A 20790-nucleotide genomic window follows, 5' to 3' on the forward strand; every position below is an offset into this window, starting at 1 on the left:
TTAATACCATTCAGCTATTGACTACTGTAAACATCAATCCACTACTTTTATCCTTTAGGTAAACTGCACTGCACTGGAAAAAATCTACATCTTACCAAGTGTATTTTTCTCATTTCTCGTCAAAATATCTCACTGCACTTAAAATAAGACATAATCACCTAAAGAGTAACTTTTCAGTGAGATATAAAAACGTATTTTTAGACAATAGATCTTGAAAATGTAATTTCAAGTAATCTTACCAAGAGAATTCTCACTTGCTCCATTGGCAGATTTTTTTTGTCTGAATTAAGCAAAAAAAACCTTGAATTGAGAAAAAAAAAAAAAAATCTGCCAATGGAACAAGTGAAAATTATCTTGGTAAGATTTCTTGAAATAAGATTTTCAAGACCTATTGTCTAAAAATAAGTTCTTTTATCTCACTGAACAGTTACTCTTTAGATGATTGTCGTATTTTAAGTGCGATGAGATATTTTGACTAGAAATGAGAAAAATACACTTGGTAAGATTTAAATTTTTGCAGTGTGACAGTCTTAGTTTGTTGTTTCCATAAATCAGCATTGTAATATTTATCAGTGTAATGAATACTGCAGCCTGGAGGCCACTAGTAGGACTTAATATGTGTAATCTTGTTAATTGTTATGGCCTTATGTTTCACTTGAGTACAACTTAGAGAAAAAAAAGTAATAATATCATGCATTACTGGAGGTCTGAACAACATGTGCTTTACATAGAATCTGAAGTAACTCACAATGAAAACGTCTTATGGCTTAACGTTAGTCGTCCTGTTGGATTTGAGGGTTTGAAAACTGTACAGGACGGCGCGTTTAGGAATGAAGACAGCCATACAAACAGTGTGACACACTGACTCACACCTCCACTACAGCCTTGCATCTGTGCACAAGCAAGCCAAATGAGGTAAAGGTGTCACTGTGATGGGAGAAAATCTATTCCAGAAAGCTTTTAGGGAGTCTCTCACCCACTCCTGTGATCCATACCATCACTTGAGGCTACAAGGTGCTCTTTTCACCGCCATCCAACTGGAAAATGCTTCTGCCAACACTCTGTGTAATTTCTACAGACACACTATGTCACTTAAACACTGTGGAAATTTTTTTTTTCTCTCTTATTTTTAGCAGAATGAAAGAACCTTCTAGGCTATCTATTAGTCTTCTTCCTCCTTCAAAACCACCATCATCCCTCATAAAAATGTTTAATGCTAGCAGTTTGCAGCAGCACATCACTCTAGAATAGAACACTGTCACTGATCCGGGGACACTTTTTTTTTTTTTTTTTCGGAGCACTGCAGAGATGTGTTGTCAACAGACACGTCTCAGTGTGTAACTAAAATGGATGTGTCTTTAAATTATGAATGAGTAAATGCCTGTGTTCTACTCGCCGAACAACTCAAGAGGCAGAATTTTTAGTTTGTCAAATATCTTCATTCACCCTGAACGTAGTAAAGTACACAGTTTGAACTTTACAAACACCCCAAGGCTCTCCACTGTTGGAATTAATGCATAAATTCAATTGAATAAAAATGTTTACAGTTCCAGTTGTATAATCCATATTTGTACAATGTAAGAGCTCAATTAATCTGAATTAATATTTGTATTGTTAACGGCAAAATCCACTAATGTAGGGGTCTAATTATAAATGTCCTATTTTCAAACCAGGGCAGTGGTTCACTTATGCACATTCATCACAGCCCAGTTATCACCACAGGCACTGCTTTACACTGCACGAGGGCTGCACCTACTTAATCTGCCTATTATTTTTTTCAGTTAATCACTGACTCCATAACAACAATCTGAAACCTTAAGATGTTCTGGTGACTGCTGAGACTCAGAAATAGGACAAATCACTGCATTTTAGAAGCACAGGTAGCAGTTTTTTTTTTTTTTTGTCAAAGTCACGGAAATCATTCACATGAAAAAATGATAATGATACACTGGAAAAAATCCAAATCTTACCAAGTGTATTTTTCTCATTTCTCTTCAAAATATTTCATCACACTTAAAATAAGACATAATCACCCAAAGAGTAATTTGTAAGTGAAATATAAGAACTTATTTTGAGACAATAGATCTTGAAAATCTTATTTCAAGTAATCTTACCAAGAGAATTTTCATTTGTTCCATTGGCAGATTTTTTTTTGTCTGAATTAAGAAAAAAAAAAAAAAAAAAAAAATCCTTGAATTAAGCAAAAAATCTTGAATTGAGCAAAAAAAAAAAAAAATCTGCCTGACAGAACAGATTCCTTTATGCTGTTGTAAAAGACTCAGTTTCAACCCAAACCATGATCTTTTCCCAAACCTAAGCAATCAGTTTAACCCATAAAGACCTTTCCTTCAGTTTTTTTTATGTTTTGACACAATAACCTTTGACTTTACGCTGGAAAAAATCCCAACCTTACCAAGTGTATTTTTCTCATTTCTAGTCAAAATATCTCATCACACTTAAAATAAGACATGATCACCTAAAGAGTAATTTGTAAGTGAGATATAAGAACTTATTTTGAGACAACAGATCTTGAAAATCTTATTTCAAGTAATCTTACCAAGATGATTTTCATTTGTTCCATTGGCAGATTTTTTTTTGCTTAATTCAAGCAATGTGATCGTGGGGCGAGATTTTTTGTTTTTGTCTGTTAGCAAGATAACTTAAAAACGTATGGATATATTTTGATGAAATTTTCAGGAAATGTTGATACTAGGGATGCACCGATTCCGATACAAGTATTGGGCATTGGCTCAGATACTCTGTGTACTCGTATTCGTACTCGTAAAAGTAATCCGACACACTGTACCGATACCTCTTACGGCGGTGTGACATTCACAGTTCAATGCAGCAGGTATGAGGAGGAGGAATAATATGTGGGGAGTGTGAAGAGTGTGGAGATTTTTCAAAATAAATGACGGTGATAAAAGTAACGCTGACTGCAAGTAACGTTAAAGACAGACAGATACAGACGCAGCGTTCTGTCCGTCCTCTGCGTACATTCCATCCGTTTTCCAGGTGCTGGCAGATGTGTACCCAGACAGAGAATACCAGCGGGAGTACGGAGTGGCGCGGACTGCTGCCAGCGGAAGTGAAAACGAAACTTATGGCTAATTTCTCTTTTCTCTTCCTGCTGAAGCTTTGCTTTCAACCCTTACTAGCGAAAATGCTGCAATATTAGTATCACATTAGTGTTGCCTCTGTCGTCTCCATGTTTATTATTACTGACTTTCTTCTTCTCAATAAACTTTCCTCTTCTTCGTGGTATTTGTCCAGTATGGTTAATTCAGAGCAGCGCCCCCTGGTGGATTAATTGAGAAACGCTCATTCCAATACATTAAATGTCAGTAGCAGCACTTTGTTCCAGTCAGACTAATGACAACGACAATAAAGCACATTTACAAAAAGAACTAAGAACTCAAATGGGGTTAGTAAGTACTCGTATCGGGTACTCGGTATCGGCAAGCACTCAAATGTAAGTACTTCTGGAAAAAAGAGGTATCGGTGCATCACTAGTTGATACTGGCACAAGGAACAAATGATTAAATTTTGGTGGTGATCGGGGTGGGGAGCTGATCTGCCTTGGTGAAGGTCTGTGCTCTCCAATTGCTTTTAATAATTGATTCTTAAATTGTGTCAAAAAAGTGTGTATCAGATTTGATACTGCAGGTATGTAAGGTGTCATGTCATACTTTTTTAATATAATCTACATCATGTCTACCATAACACAAACACATACTATTGTGATGATTTAATTAATCTAATAAATGTTATCTTTATCCATAAAAACCCAGTGCTACTTTTGTGACAGTTCCCTGATGATTTTTTTCTTTATTTTTAACTTTCCTTAAGTGATTTATCAACATTTATTCTAATATTATAATTCAGGTTTTGCATTTGTAAGTGAAAATCAGGCACTTTCCCGGATTTAATTTACTGATCATGATTGACATCCACAAAAGCTCAACTGAAAATTGAGGCTTATTATATCAAAACCAGAGAAAATGGAGGAAAAAGCAACTTTTTCTGTAAGATATATCAACTGAACATAAAAATGAGTTTCTCCATCCACTGTCACTGATCCAACTCAATGGGTTTTACTGATGAATCAATGTTGTAGAAGATGACTGTGTTTCCATGGTTACTACGGAACCTCAGAACGTCCAAATGGGTCATATCTGATGACCATGTAAATATGTCAAACTGTATTTTACACTAATTATTCACATGTATTGGTAGGATTAATGGATCAACAGATATTTACATTTTTATATCAGTAAGTGATTTTGGCCACCAGTGGATATTTGGGTCTTTATGGGTTAAAATACATTTTGGGTATTTTCACAATAATAATTACATACATACAGCCTGCCTGAGGAGATAAGGCTTGCAGAATCAGTCATGTCTTTTAAATCACTTCTTAAAACACATTTTTATAGATTTGCCTTTATGTGATGTGATGTGGTGTCTGTCCCTTTTTTAATTTTAATTGTTTAAATTTGAATTTTAACCTGTTTGGTTATTAATTTATATTCTCATACATGATGTTTTATCTCACTCCTTCATTTTTACATTGATTTGACAGCATCACACTATCCCTGCCCTCTTTACTCCAATTCACTTAATTTATTCGAAGTGTCATGTTTTTGCATTTGCTGTCCATATCTCTTTTATTGTGTTGCTTAGTTGCACCTTGTATCCTGCTGTTGTGCCCTCTGCTTTGTCTGTCAAAGCACTTCGTAAACTTCATTTTAAAGGTGCTATATAAATAAAAGCAATTATTCATCAATTCATTATTCATTAATCTCTATGCCATACCGACCAATGTGTCATGTTTGTGTTTTTAGATGTGAAAAAGACTAGAGTAAGTAGGCAGAAAAAAAGTACATTGAATAAGAACATAATAATAGATGGCAACTGAACTGAGGTGGAGCATTTAGGGTCAGAAGATGAGGAGGAATGGGCTCCTCAGGCCGTACGTGATGATGGAAGTTCAGATAGCAGTTTTAATAGACTATCAAGATAAAAGTGTTGTCCGGACAAGTACGGAAGTTGAGGTCGCAACAACAACACAGCAAACAATCAGAAAGGAGTCAGTGAAGGGCAGTGCTTAAAAGGAAGGAATATAGATGCACGGAAATACAATATGAAGCTCCATCTGTTGATGTCTTTGCATGTGTTGTGGAAGGTACAGAGGACAGGTGTGACTGTGACACCATACATGTGTTTGTGTTTGTCACTGAAATGCAACAGGAAGCTGCAGAACAAACAAACCTGTACAGAGCACAAATAGAGGGCGAATAATTAAACACAACAGCCAAAGAGATAGAGCAGGTTCATGTACATGTGTATGGGGTTAGTCCAGATGTTCTAATGACAGATGGAGACAAACTTCACTGTAGTTTATGATGTGATGTCTCCAGAGCAGTTTCTGGAAATGCTAACACTGATACAGCATTCCAGGCAACCTGTAACCAGTGTTTTTCCAACCTTCTACCAGTGAAAATGTACTGGGATGGCAGTCGAACCCGTGGCTTCCCACCCGTGAACACGTGCTGAGTTCCAGGCCGTTTTTTTTTAGCCCGTAAGTCACAACTTCAATCCAAGACTCACGACTTTGTAGTGTTCCAGGCAAGTCACGCCGAACTGTTTGAGCGCAAAGAATTGTGGGAGCTAGATGTAAACAAACCAGCATGGTGGACCATATGTTATGTTCATTTACAATCATTTCTGTCGCCAAAGGGGTTTGCTCTTTGCTTATTTGAGGGAAACAGAAGAAAAACGGCACATAAGGCAAGAGAAGCTGTTATACCTTTTCTGTTATTTTATTTGTATATTTGAATACGTATTTAGTATTAATTTATTCTTGCACTAAATGGACTGAAAATTAGCTAACGCTAGAGTAGCTGCTGATTATGTAGAACAACATTTGCAGAAAACAACATCAGAGCAATACCTCGTTTTAATAAACAATTCACATAAACACCGCATCCATGGGGCCGCCATTGTTGTTTCACGGGCTATGTGACGTCAGAGCTCGGAACTGGGAGTGCATAGATCTAGTATGAGTTCACAGGTGGGAAGTCTCGGGTTTGACTGCCATTCCAGTGCATTTTCACAGGTAGAAGGTTGGAAAAACATGAGTCACGGGTTGCCTGGAACACGGCATAAATCCATGTACGCCCAGTTCCATGCTCTGACGTCACAGCCCCCATGGTTGCATGTTTAAACAAATTGTTTATTAAAAAAACAAGGTATTGCTTTAATGTTACTTATCCGCAAATGTTCTGCATAATCAGCAGCTACTCTAGTGTTAGCTAGTGTTCAGTCCATTGAGTGCAAGAATAAATTAATACCAAATACTTATCCATATATACAAATAACGTAACATAAAAGGTATAACAGCTTCTCTTGCCTAATGCACCGTTTTCCTCCTGTTTCCTCCTCAAATAAGCAAGGAGCAAGTACCTCTGGTGATAGAAATGATTGTAAATGAGTATAATGTACAGTCCACTGTGCTGGTTTGTTTACATCTAACAACCATAATTCCCTGTCCTCAGGCAGTTTGGCGTGACTTGCCTGGAACGCTGCAAAGTCGTGAGTCATGGCTTGAATTCGTGACTTACGGGCTCAAAAACCTGCCTGGAACGCAGCATAATTCCCTTTCAGTACGACCTCGGTGTCTGATGATTCAAAGAAAGATGAACTGTGGATGCTCAGACTGTCGGTACAAAAACTGTGAGAATAGTTTCAGTGCAATGCAGTTGGTGAAATTATGGTGTCATCCATGGGAAAGTCTCTCTAAAACAGGGGTCTCAAACTCATTTTCTTTCGGGGCCACATTCAGCCCAATATGATCTCAAGTGGGCCGGACCAGTAAAATAATAGCAAAATAACCTATAAATAATGACAACTCCAAATTTTTGTCTGTGTTTTAGTGCAAAAACCCCATTAAATTATGAAAATACTTACTTTTATAAACTATCTAAACAAAATTAATGTGAATAACTTCAAAAAACTGAAATTTCTGAAGAAAAATAGGTGCAATTTTAACAATATTATGCCTCAACTTACCATTTCTACATGTGCATTATGGATCGGATCTACAAAAACACTAAACACTTAGTAACAGGCAGAAAATTGTTAAAATTGAACTTCATTTTTTTTTTTAGACATTTCAGGTTGTTCATATTTATTCAGGTTATTCACATTTTATTGTTAAAGGATAGTTTGTAAATGTAAATATTTTCATAATTCAATGTTATTTTTTTAATTTAATATTTTTTTCACATCAAACAGAGAAGAAAATATGGAGTCGTTATTTTTTGTAAGTTATTTTGTTATTATTTTTACTTGACATCATATTGGTCTATATGTGGAACCTGAACTAAAATGAGTTTGACAGCCTTGACTGTGGAATTCAAATTCATCCCACGGGCCAGATTGGAACCTTTGGCGGGCCGCATTTGGCCCCCAGGCCACATGTTTGAGACCCCTGCTCCAAAATGACTAAATAATTACAGTAATTGCCAAAAATGCCCAATGTATCAAATGTGATACAAAGAAAAATCATATAATTGATATAATATTGTGTACATACAGTTTTGTTTTTTCTGTTTTATTTACATTCAGATGATATGGACATCTACAGAACATGTTGAAATGTAGAGTGACTTGTTTTTTGTATTTTACCTAACATGCTCTGACAGAATTTTCCAGCTGAGTTGTTCATAAATAATAGTTAAAAAAGCGGCGTGTGATGCACAGAGGTAGTTTTCCGCCACATTCCATTTAGCCTCTCAGACGTTCAAGGGCAGCTAATGGTGAACCCAAAAAGTCCTGACAACATCAACAAAAACCAGGAGTGGGAGCACTGCTGCCCACGCCAGAGGAGATGAAGTGTCTAGTGTGTGTAATATAATTCTGTAGAAAAACCGCAGTGTTCCAGTAAATTCACACCAGCTAAGGAACAGCTTGTAGGTACGGTTTCTCTGGGATAAAACTGACCTTTAATTGCATTAAACCCGTGTGCACTTGCCACGACGGTTGGGTTGTAAGACTATGAGAGCTGCAGATGCACCATCTGTGTGGCCTTTCCTTGTTTGATGTGTCTAACCTTGAATTGTGGAATGCAACTGTCTGGAGGGGAGCTGGACCAGGCATGGTGAGCAGGCTTTGGCCGCTCAGATCCTTTTAAAGACAGAGGAGGATGGAGCATAGAGGACGGTCCTCACCTGAATTCACAGTGACAGCTTCCCTCCAGGGCAGAGGGCTGTGCACAGGCTGACTGGCCTTTGTTGTCAGGGATTTTTCTAGTCATCTGACATCCCTTGTCATCTTTCTTTCAGTATCTCCCCTTTCAGTTGTCACATTCTGCTATCTGACTTTCAGGATTGTGCACCATATGTTAGGGTGAGCCGGGTTATCCCAGGGGATTCCAAAGTCCTTTTTTAAATAACCACAATGCTCTGAAAAGGGTATGCAGCTCCTATCCTGCTGGGGCCTAAAACACACTTATCGCTGCTGTAAGCACTGAAGAAATTATAAAATGTCTTTGGTTAACCTGCCGCCTTTGTAGTCAGAATTATTTCAACATAACCCAAAACAATAGAAAAACTGACTACAGAAGCTTCATTCATGTAAAACCAAGTTATGAATAAAAAGCAGCAAAGGTCAGACAAAATTCATAATCATCACGTCATAAGACAACCTTTATTTTTAGGTCAAGAATTTTCATTTTGTCTTCTAGTCTTAATGTTAAAGGGGTTATTTTCTTTTGTTCAGACAAAAGAACAAAAGAAAATAACCCCTGTAACCTTTATTTTTGCTCTTTGAATTTTGATAGAGAAATACTTCTACTGTTGGTCTGCTTCGTCTGACCTTATTGGTGCAAAGTTTATTTCATTGGCCTGTTTTATTAAATGATTCATGACATACTGTACGCTTTTTAACATATTTGCCCATTTAACCCTTTCATGCATGAATTATGAAAAAAAGTATCTAGATTTTTTTTAGATTGATTTTATTACTCAAAGTCAGGCTAAAGTTGAAATGAATTTTGATTTTTTTTTTTTTTTTTTAAATATGGTTTTATTAAGAAGATCCTGAGACCCAGAAAAGTGCAAGTTTTGGCTTTTTTTAATTAAATAATTGCCTTTATTGCAAACACCATGATGCAACAGTTTTTTTCAGATGCATCTTTTTTTCCCCCTTTTTTTAATGGAATGTCCTTTGTGGTGGACAGTTATTTGTTTTTTTTCCATAAAACTCTTAAACTCTTGTCCACAAACATGGACAGAAAACCCATAGCTGGGTCTGAAGAGGTTAACTTTGAGATCACAGAGCAGTCAAAATTCTACAACTAAGATGATACTTTTTAGCTTACCGACTGACAGGCCATAAGCTATTGTCGTCATGTAGTGTCCGTCGTCGTCGTCTGTCGTCCGTTACAAAAATTTCAATCATCTTCTTCTCCGAAACTACAATTCCAATTGACTTCAAACTTGGTATACACTTTCTTTATGATGATGTCAACAAAAGTTAGTGAAATTTTTTGAATCTGGATCTGATTCTGGATTTGGTGCCACTTTGAAAAATGTCCCCATTATAAGAGATAGGAAGTGGATCGATGCAATAACTCAGTAAATATAAATGATATCCAGTGTAAATTTCTACAGTCCAGCCCTGATGGGGAGATGACCGAAACATAATGTCCACATGCTGATCAGGATCTTCTTCTGGATCTGGGAACTTACGAAAAATTTAACATGGGCTCTTATGGGGAAAAAATTTTCAATCCTCTTTTTCTCCCAAACTCCAGTTCTGATTGACTTCAAACTTGGTATACAGCTTCTGTATGATGATGTCAACACAAGGTATTGAAATTATTTGGATCTGGATCTGATTCTGGATTTGGTGTGACTTTGAAAAATTTTCCCATTATAAGAGATAGGAAGTGGATTGATCCAATAAATCAGTAAATATCAATGATATCAAGTTGGAATTTGAATTTTTTACAGATCTGATTGGAATATGACCAAAACATGGGCTACTTCTGGAATATAATAAATACACAGAACTGGGTGACAATAAATGGCATCTGGATACATTTCCCAAAGCTTTTCATTTGGGCGGTAAGCTACAGGGCCATTGGTCCTATTTTTCATTATATTGCTCGGGGTCTAGAGACTGCTCCCATGTGGTTTGGAGAATATTGCCTTTACAAACCTATGGAAAGTGAGCTTCAACTATGTGTCCACAAATGTGGACATCATGCATGAACGGGTTAAGTGCTTGTTTTGAGATGTGTTCTGTCGTCCAGCAATTGGTTTTATAGGGCTTTTAACTGATGTTCTTCTGCTTACATGGATGTAGCCTATAGAATGTGTATATTGCTACATGCATCTCATAGCATTACCATGGTAACAGAGATGGAAATGGTACAATGGGGACAGCAGAGCTTAAGAGGCCACTTCACATCAAACAGACCAACACAGTCATATGGGTTAAATGTGTATCCAGGGTTTGTCAAAGATACCAACACAAGTCTGTATTCAGATGTTTGTTGTAAGGTCAAAGTTCACAGCACAGTGAAAAATCGCAGACTTAACGTAAGGATGGATGTTGTGGCTATATTTTAAAATAGAAGCCAAAACATCATCTTCATTCTTATCAGGTCACTTTTATCAAGTTATTTAATGTTAAAATTAAAAAATATATACTGATCAACAGCTGGAATGACCAGTTGTTGTTGTTGTTGTTGTTGTTTTTCCATATCCATCAGACATTTTGGATCACATAAACTGCCTAATTTTGCCTTAATTTTTACACAGTGGGAGGAAACCTGAGACTGGCAAATGCATTAAAGCAAGATTTCTTCACAAAAATGGGCTAATTTTAAACATAATTAAACTTAATAACTGATTAACTTTAAAGTTTAAAAAGCTACCAATATAATATTCAGTGAAATGTGCTTCAAAGTGTAAATAAAGTTTAATTTCCACCAGATGTCTTACAGAGTGTCATAGCACTAAACTTGCCGGTTTTAACGATACTTTGATAAGAAAAAATGTATCTACACAAGTGAAAAACAATGAAAATATTTGTATTATCATTAAGTGTCACTGAATCCATTGAAGTTTCTTGAAAACTGAATTGAATTAACACAATTTAAATAAAAATATTTTACCTCAAGTTGTTGTAAAGATGCAATTATCCGTGTGCTACTAGTATTAAAGCTAATTACTTTTTAAAAAAAAAAAAATATATATATATATATAATTAGTAAATCTAATTAAATCTAACTGTTCTTGAGGGTATATTTGATTAACACTTTGAAACACACTTTAATTAATATGTCACTTAAAGTAACAAATGACTTCATCAGTCATAATGAACTCTCTACCAATCACCATCTCACACTAAATGTGGCTGACATGTTCCAGTGAAGATAATATGCAGATGCTTTGTTCAACTTTGGTTTGTCGTTCATTTTACACCGGCAGTTATCGTTAACAGACCATAGAATAACCATATGCACCCCTTTTCTACAAGACTCAAAATCTGAATCATTGCATGCATTATTGTACAAGAAAACAGCTGTGAAATGAGAATGTAAGTAAACGAAGATAACGTTTGGTATGAAACAGGAATGAGAGGGACAGGAAGTGCATAGATTGTGTATACTGGAACTTCTACTGTATATGGAGAAACCATCAAGTGTCACAAAGCAGTAAAATGAGAACTGCATGTTTCCAGTAGTTGACATACAAGTCAGTATTTGCTTTTCCATTGGGCATCTGCGTAAAACTTTACCGATATTTACTAAATGTCGAACATCAGAAGTGCGTAATGTCGGTTTTTCCATTAAATCACAAATGTGATGATTTGTTTATTTATTATCACGAGATGACACAAGAAGTCATTCCATAAACATGGCGAAGAACGTAAATATCGTTTTGATTTACAGATATATTCATTATTATTATACATTACCCCTCTATCTCGTACTAAATTAAAAAATGATTGGGTTTCCTGGTTTGTCCACACATACCGCGACATGTTTCTTCCTCTTCGCTTTTTGTAACGTCTGTCAACATCGGATTTTTGAATTCACCTGACTCTAGTTGTGAAAAAAGGTCTTTCCATTTCAGTTTTGTGGGATATACCATTTACGCTACTCCCAAAAAACCACCTCTTGCCAGCGCAAACACCTTTAATCGGGAAATGAGACTTTTGGTGAAATTGTCGTTTTTTCATTGGGTAAATTTTTATGCGCAAGTTATATTTGCACAATTTGAGGGTCAATGAAAAGCGACAAGTGATATATTTATCTGACTAGAAAACTATAATAATTAATCCAATTATTTGAAAGAAAATACTCAGACTGATATAATAATAAATATATACCATTATCATTTTTCTACCATTTTTCAAACAAGTGATTATAAGACAGTTATAGGTTCACAGTGGGATAATCCACAGTTTTTTCAGGGTTTTACACAATGATGAATACAATCATTTTTGGTTGTTTTCAAGATAAAACAAAATTTCTGAAGGCAAGACCTGCTATGGAAAAACTTTTGTCACTAATCAATAACAATTCATACGCAAGTGGCTGTATATAGTATTTCTACTGTTAAAAGTTGACCTAAAATTATCATCAGTGTGTTAAAGTCAATTGAAGTTGTACCAAAGATGCCAATGTGCAGGATTGTAGAGATATGAACAGAGTTTATTTATACCAGGGGTGTTGAATCCTGGTTCTCGAGGGCCGCTATCTTGCATGTTTTGATGTTTCCCTCTTCCAACACACCTGAAGGTCATTATCAGGCTTCTGCAGAGCTTGATGATAGGCTTATCATTTGAATCAGGTGTGTTGGAAGAGGGATACATCTAAAACATGCAGGACAGCGGCCCTCCAGGACTAGATCTGGACACTCCTGATTTATACCGATGGGCTGAGGGATTTATGTGGCCACTAGAGGGAGTAGTGAGTCACTCTGCCAGTCTCTCATGATGGGGAAAACTAACAATTCAATTCAGTTTTATTTATAGAGCCCAATATTATTGCCTCACAGGGCTTTACAGAAATTGTTGAATTGATTTAAAAAAAAAAAAAAAAAATAGTCAGTGAAGCAAATGGATAAATGTCCCAGGCACCCCCCGTCCTTAGACCCTTCTTTTTCGGCAAGGAAAAACTCCAAAAAACCCAGTGGGAAAAAGAGAAACCTCAGGGAGAACCTCAGTGAAGGAGAAATCCACTCCCATGGATGGACAGGCTGTAGATGAGACCAAAAACCTTTGGCCAAAGCATCAGAAAGTGAACAGATGCCATGAGAACCACTAAGACACAACTTTTAGAGACAAATAAAGTGATAAAGAGGTAAAAGCTAGAAGCATTGTTGTTGTTTTCTCCACTGGACACAGGTCTAAATGAAAAGAATGGAGTTTGATACTGAAATGTCAGCATTTCTTCTACGCGGGTAAGTTTGATTATGAGGCTTATGAAGGTATAAAATCTTCACTAAGTTATTGTTTGTTGATCCACGGTTCAGACTAAACTGTGACAGTTCTGACCTTGTTTGTACGATTCCAAACAGATCTTTAGTGCAGCTATTGACAACACAAACTGTACAGAAAACAGAGCTGATTAGTGGTTTTATTGTGGCTGTTTTCTGTCTAAAAACAGAGCTAAGCTAGCAGGGATATAATGTAAACTATCAGCTGATGCAGTATGCGAAGATTATAAGACTGTTATTTTTGGTTGAAAATAAGCGACTGAGTTTTAGTTTTAACCAAGAAAACTTCATGACACCATAAAACAATCTTTAATAGGGATGCACCGATACCAATACCAGTATCGGGTCCGATACCCAGCGTGTGTACTTGTACTTGTACTCGTAAAAGTACTCCAATACAACTGCACCGATACCACTTATGGCAGCGTGACATTCGCAGTTAAGTGCAGCAGGTATGTGGCAAAGGAGTAATGTCAGCAGTGTGGAGATTTTTCAAAATAAATGATGGTGACAAAAGAAACGCTGACTGGAAGTAACATTACTGTACGGATGTAATGATATGGAAATTTCATATCACGGTTATTGTGACCAAAATTATCATGGTTATCATTATTATCGCGGTATTGTTGAAATGTGCTCAAAATGTTCAAAAAGTACTTATACATACATTGAAATAATTTAACCAAGTTGTATTTTGGAAAAAAAAAGTAATAAAATAATAAGCACAATGTACTCTCTCTTGGCAGAAACATTCAAATATTAACATGTAAACATGAAGCATACAAATGTGCATTAAAGATGGCACATTATGGCCATTGTTTGACCATTTTCCATATCAAGTTCGAGTTGTTTTAGTTTCTTTTTCATAGATAGATAGTCTCTCTCTCTCTGTGTGCTTGGACCGGGTCTCTCTCTCTCTCTCTCTCTCTTTCTCTTTCAAAGTGCGGTAATCAAACTCAGTTATCATGATAATTACAATCTAAATGGTAACACTAACCTTCAGGAATTTTACCGCGGTTTATCGTTATACCGGTAATCGTTACATCCCTGCGTTAAAGACACAGACGGATATGGACGGAGCGTTCTATCCGTCCTCTGCGTACATTCCATCCGTTTTCCAGGTGCTTGCGGATGTGTACCCAGACAGAGAATACCACCAGGAACCGTGGAGGTAGAGAATCTGTTCAAAGAGCGACTGTGTGAGTCAGAGAAAAACTACTGACATACAGTATTTACGACAACTACCCTCATCAGTATCAACATTAGTATCCACATTAGTGTTATCTGTGTCGTCTCTATGTTTGTTATGACTGACTTTCTTATTCTTCTTCTCAAAAAACTTCACTTTTCTTCATCTTATTCAGCCAGTATCGTTAATGAAGAGCAGCGCCTCCTGGTGGATTGATTGAGAAACGCTCATTCCAACACATTAAATGTCAGTAGCTGCACTTTGTAACAATCAAACTAATGACAATGACAATAAAGCACATTTTCAAAAGTAACTAAGAACTGTAATGGTATTAAGTACTCATATCAGTACTCTGTATTGGCTCAAATGTACTCAAATGTAAGTACTTGTACTTATACTCGGTCTGGAAAAAAGTGGTATCGGTGCATCCCTAGAGTCCAACGTACTCGGATACAGACTCGGATACCCAGTCTGAAAAGGGCCTAAGTGTGTACTGGTACATGACTTCCCCCTGTTGTTAAAAATTGGAATATCAATACTACATACAATCCCTTTAAATCAATCTTTTCTGCTTTTACTTGTTTCTTGTAAATAAATGGAAGATGTACTGGTTTTAATCAAGCATGAGGATGAACAGGATGTATCACATATTGTTTTCCTGTCCTTTCTTTAAAATTTTCAGGGGTTCTAACAGTCAGTGGCAGCCCTAACTTTGGCTCCTATCTTAGAATGCTCTAACTTGGGAAAAGGTTTTCAAGCAAGCAGAGAAAGGTTAATCCGGCTTGAGGTTACTTGGCCCAGTCTTATTTCCCTTGGCTTCCATTTTTGCATAATTACATCATTTTCAGTATATATTTGAACACATACTGACGTTCTGAGATCCATTCTGATCCCTCGAAGCTTCGCCTCCACTCAAGGCAGCAGCTAACTAAAAGGTTTTTAACGGTATACTTCCATCTAAATCTCCAGCAAATGCTGAGAAATACTCAAGGGTCTGCAAAGATTATATTTATGTAAGTGACTCATGCAGCAGCAGCAGTGCCATTGCAGGGGAACACCTCAGCAGCTTTGCAGACACACAGGAGTGCTGGGTGTTAGGACTTCTGGAAGTGCATTAGTACAACATTTAAAAGCAGAGTGAACTGTATAATTCAATAGAGACTGCATTACATTTAGTACATGTGCTTTTTGTGTTCCTTTTCTAAATTTACCACCGACAAGTACATGGTTACCAGTGTTTGTTTGTCTGTTTATAGTCTAGCATCTACAATTATGTCCTAATTATTCCGACTTTTGTGTGTTGGTGAGAGCGATAATAATCAGTGTGTTTACATGACACTTAAAAAAACAAATTATTGCATTAGTACGACTAAAACTGGGCTTTAAAAGTATATATAAACATGTTTGCTTGACTAAAATCACGGTTTTAACCCTTTATACAGCACTCATAGAAATACTCTGATATTCAAAATTTCAACCTTAGTGTGTTATTGGGGGACGTTACGACATTAAGACTTTATTACTTTTGTGGAATTTTTCAAAATATTTTATTTTTATGTAGAAAATTGAGGTCAATGAAGTTACCGTATTTGGTTTCTTGTCCATATGTGGCAAAAAAACAAGAAGTAAATATGAAAAATACAAGAAGAACACATTTACGGTGAAAGGAACATGTATTTTAGAACATTAGAAACATCCCTTTAAGAACATTAGAATAACATAAGTGCTGATACAGACACCTGTTAACATATACATTAGGGCTGCAACTAATGATAATTTTAATAATCGATTAATCTGTAGATTATTTTAATAAATAATTGATTCAACGGATAAACACAAAAGACTCATTTCTCAAAGATCAGTATTTAACCCAAAGCAATATAGGCTGCAGACAAGTCACTAATGATTACATCCCCCCTATGACCTCAGGTATAGTTAGCCAGCACTAGCCCGCTACCTAGACTTGTTTTGGCTAGAGACTAGCAGGCTATAGTCTTCAACCAGCTCCAGTTATAGACTATCAAACTAGTGTTACATGTTGTAGTTCCAGTCAGCGATAAGTAATATAAGTCTGGTGGCCTGATAAACGTAGATGGATGAAAATGTCATAATTACGACGATAGTGTCTAACTACCTAGCGGGCTAAAGTAATCACAACACGTAGGCTATCTTAAGTTAATGTTTACCTTATGTTCCTGGTGGCCATGGCAGCTGCGTTTGCCTGAAATGTAGTGCGCCGTGGGATGTTGGCCATTTTTTCCCCTCCATATTCAATTTTGTTACATAAACAGCGCACTATGTTTTGGCCAAACAAGGTTGCCGTGGCCACTGGGAACATAATGTAAACCTAGCTTTAAAAATCTGGCCCAGCATCCAAAGCCTCAACCATGCTGTTCTATGTTTTCCTATCACAGCATGCGAGCTTGCGTCAATACTAACATGCTCAAGACCCAATGAATTGACTGCTGAATTCAACTCAATTGCGAACTCTTTTAAGAATCGATTTGGATCAATTTAATCGATTCGTTGTTGGAGCACTAATACGCATTATCTCTTTGAACATCATTCCTTACATTAGTACCATTACTTCATGGTACCTAACAAAGCAGGTACACTCACTGTTCATGCAGAGGTGGACCTTACAGACCCTGTAGACCACATTGGACCTGAGATTGTTGACTCATTTCTTCACTGGAACTGTTGCTGTCTCTTAAGGTGGCCATACACTGTGCGATTATTTCAATCGTTGCACGCAGCTCCATCTCAAACTGTGCGAATCAATCGTAAAGTCAGGCTCACGATTCATGTTCTCACTCTGTACGGACCGATGCTCGTATGCGACCTGACTGCTCACACTGTAGGACCATACACCAGAGGACACACCACACGTTCCAGTGTTGTATCCGGAAATACAACGTTAAAATACCAAGGAATCTGTAAGTGCGTAGACGATTGTGTATTGGCGTGAGTCACGAAATGGTAGTGCTAAACAAAAACCAACGAGCTGCTTTTGCAATATGTGCCATTATCTGCGGGAAATCAAAAAAGAAAACTTGACTACGTGTTTGGTGCAGGAATTGGTTGGCCAGACGTGGACAGTATGGGCTGTCAGTCCTACAGCAAAGAGAACTAGAGGTAAGCTGCAAAAGCTAAACTGCACTAGGCCAACAGCCAGCTAATGTAAGCTTAGAATTAGCTTACAGTAGCTGGCTATTATTGTATTCACGCATGCACAGTGTGAGAATTTGAGGCACATCAGCTCGTGGCACTGCTTTGACAGTGCGATACCCTCACGAGGAGCGAGCAGGATTTCAAACAGCTCCGTTTTCCTTGCGAACACACGATTGCTGGTCATGAGGGGGTCGGGAGGTGTTAATCACGTCTCCTTACCCCATGTACACTGCACGAAGCACGACACACGGCCCAATTCCAGAAATAGTCACACGAGTGAGAAATCGTCTCTAAAATCGCACGGTGTATGGCCGCCTTTAATGTGCGTGGAAATTACCAGAAATAGTCACTTGCCCGATAAAGGGTTAATAGTCAGATTGACACATACAGATAATGCGACTGAACATTGATCTACTCCTGCATGTAAACAGACCAGTTGGACGAGGGACGAGGTGTTTTGCACCAAATTCTGACCTGGGAATCAAACGGCATGGATCTCATCTGCACAAACAGTAGAACGTATAGAAAGTATGTATTTATATTTACAGTGTTATCCATTGCCATCCCAGTTTACCTCTGGGTTGATGACCTGGTAGCTTTGACTATTGATTATTGTTGTGGTTGATCAAGGTTGGACCTTGACCTTTGAAAAAATCCTAATATCACACGATTTTGTTCAGATTTGTTTTATTTGTTATATATTTGTTGGTACCTGTGGTCCATTGTCTTATAGAATCCAAAATGAAATCTGGAGTAAATTGACTTCCATAAATCTATTGTAATTGCTGGTGAATGTTATGTTGTTTGTTGGAATGTTAGAATTGTGTTGTTAGAATTTATGTTGGAATTTAGCTGCTTTGACTTATTTTGAGATTTGTACCAACATGGACATGGTGGTATTCAGTTTGCGAACCTAACCTGGAATGATGGAACTCCATTGATCTAAATCATGAACTACTGCAGGCATGTCGTCTTCTATAAGTATTTAAATCAAGGTGAAGTCAGTGAAGTGTGAGAAACAAGAGGAAAAATACCACTAAGTACAGAGCTGAGTGCTTTTTCCTTTAAGTATCTACTAAATTTAAGGGATAGTGTGAAAATAGCACAAGAAAGAGAATGCAGAGTGGTTTCACTTGAACACAAGACGCAATAATAAACCAAAAGTGAAAATGTAATTGGAGAAATTGGGGAAAAAATGCTGAAAAGTAGGAGTTGGACAGGGGAATCAGTCACAATAATATGATCATGCTTTCAATGAATGCACGTCTATTAATGATGCATCCTTAATTAGAGCGATTCCACTCAAACCCTGTGGAAATAAACGGTTTCTATGCAAAACCAGTTCAAGAACCAGAACTACTTTGACCTATGAAAGCTTTCTAGTTAACCTTGAGTTTATTTCACTAAACTTACAATTACACTCTGAGATGGCATCATGAAAGAGAATATTTTTTGTGAGTCTCCCTTGGCTCAGGCTTTTACAATGAGCCTTGGTTTTCTGAGCTTTTTTGTGTTTTGAGTAATCGCTCTTGTGAGTCCTCATACTTGTTAAAAGACACCCCTGGGCCCTGGGGCTGACAAAGTACTTGCGTGCATTACCTCCTCTTTCACCTCAGTCCAATTTGGCAGACTAACATCTATTTGATATTCTAATTCACCAGTGGGAAGACAGAATGTCTGCAGGCTGCTTCAACACGTTTCCACTCGGTCCTTTAACTCTTACTGTGGTGATGTCACAATTTGTTCCTAGTAGAGAAAGATCCTCATATGGGTCTTAAAATGCTATTTTTGTCATTCCTGTCCTCATTCTGTTACTTTGCTTCTGCTGCTTTCTTTTTTGAGCAAGTCTATCAATCTTACATTGGCCCCCAAACTTGACTTTCTCTTCATGCACGTTTCATATGAATGTAAATCATTTTGCTCTATAATCATAAATAACTTCCCTTGTGTCCTCCAGTTGTAGTTTTATTAAACGCCCGAGCAATATTCACGATGTAAAACTGGCTGGTGCTCATACTCCATGAATACTGATTTTCCACTTATGGAAACTGTTCTGAAGATGATTTCCAATAACAACCACAATAATTTGCCAACACAGAAAGGACAGTGTCTTTGTATGTCAGGAAAACACCTTAGTATTATGTTGTTATTTCACTTTCTGCTTTTAAACATCATTTAATACACATTTAATGTCAAAGAAAATTTGGTATTCACAGCACTGTGGCTCCACTGCAAAAATGATTTCTAAGAAAGTGATAAAAGCTTTATTTCTGAAACATTTGTCTTATTTTTCATTTAAATAGAGAAAAAAGCTTGCCAAGAATTTTTTACATAAGAAAAATACTGTATTGTTATTTTTTAAAAAAAATACACCTAACTTTTTCTTAATAAGATATTCCAGCTAATATCACGGTGATTTTATGTCTTGTGCTAAGCACTGTTTGTGAAAAATCTAGCATTTTTGTCTAGGTTTAAGGCAAATTTTGGTTTTCGTCAATAGACTTTTTTTTTTTTTTTTTTTTTTGCTTGTTTTAAGAATTCAAGCCAGGAATTTTTTTTTCTTACCCCATTGGCAGATATTTTTTTTTTTTTTTTTTTTGCTCAATTTAAGCCATTTTGACCAGATTCAGGAACATTAGACTTATTTCCAGCAGATCATTTTTTGTAGTCTACAAGTACAATTTCAGAAGAGTCATCAGCTCATTTTCAAGAGTTTATTGCAAAATCCTTGTCTTTCATCTTCCTCTAAAACACTAAAATAACTTTTCTTCTGTTTACATAAACCCAGTACCAGTCCGATGTGATTTGGGTAGCTAACGCTGCATATCAGCTCTACGTTTGGGGTGTATAGTATACCTGACAATGCAGGACGACAGTAGGTGCTGTGAGTTGGGATGTCAAATGCAAAACATT

General features: G+C 36.9%; 1 long non-coding RNA gene across 1 annotated transcript; it reads left to right on the forward strand.

Annotated features, from left to right (window-relative positions):
• The first annotated feature begins 6694 nt into the window (after window positions 1-6694).
• LOC115437640 (uncharacterized) lies at window positions 6695-12940 on the forward strand. Its single transcript, XR_003937960.1, has 3 exons — window positions 6695-6705; window positions 8218-8223; window positions 12744-12940. It is a non-coding gene; the product is annotated as an uncharacterized LOC115437640 (long non-coding RNA).
• Window positions 12941-20790: the final 7850 nt, after the last annotated feature.

The sequence above is a fragment of the Sphaeramia orbicularis genome, chromosome 3 (assembly GCF_902148855.1).
Source record: "Sphaeramia orbicularis chromosome 3, fSphaOr1.1, whole genome shotgun sequence".
Lineage (NCBI taxonomy): Eukaryota > Metazoa > Chordata > Actinopteri > Kurtiformes > Apogonidae > Sphaeramia > Sphaeramia orbicularis.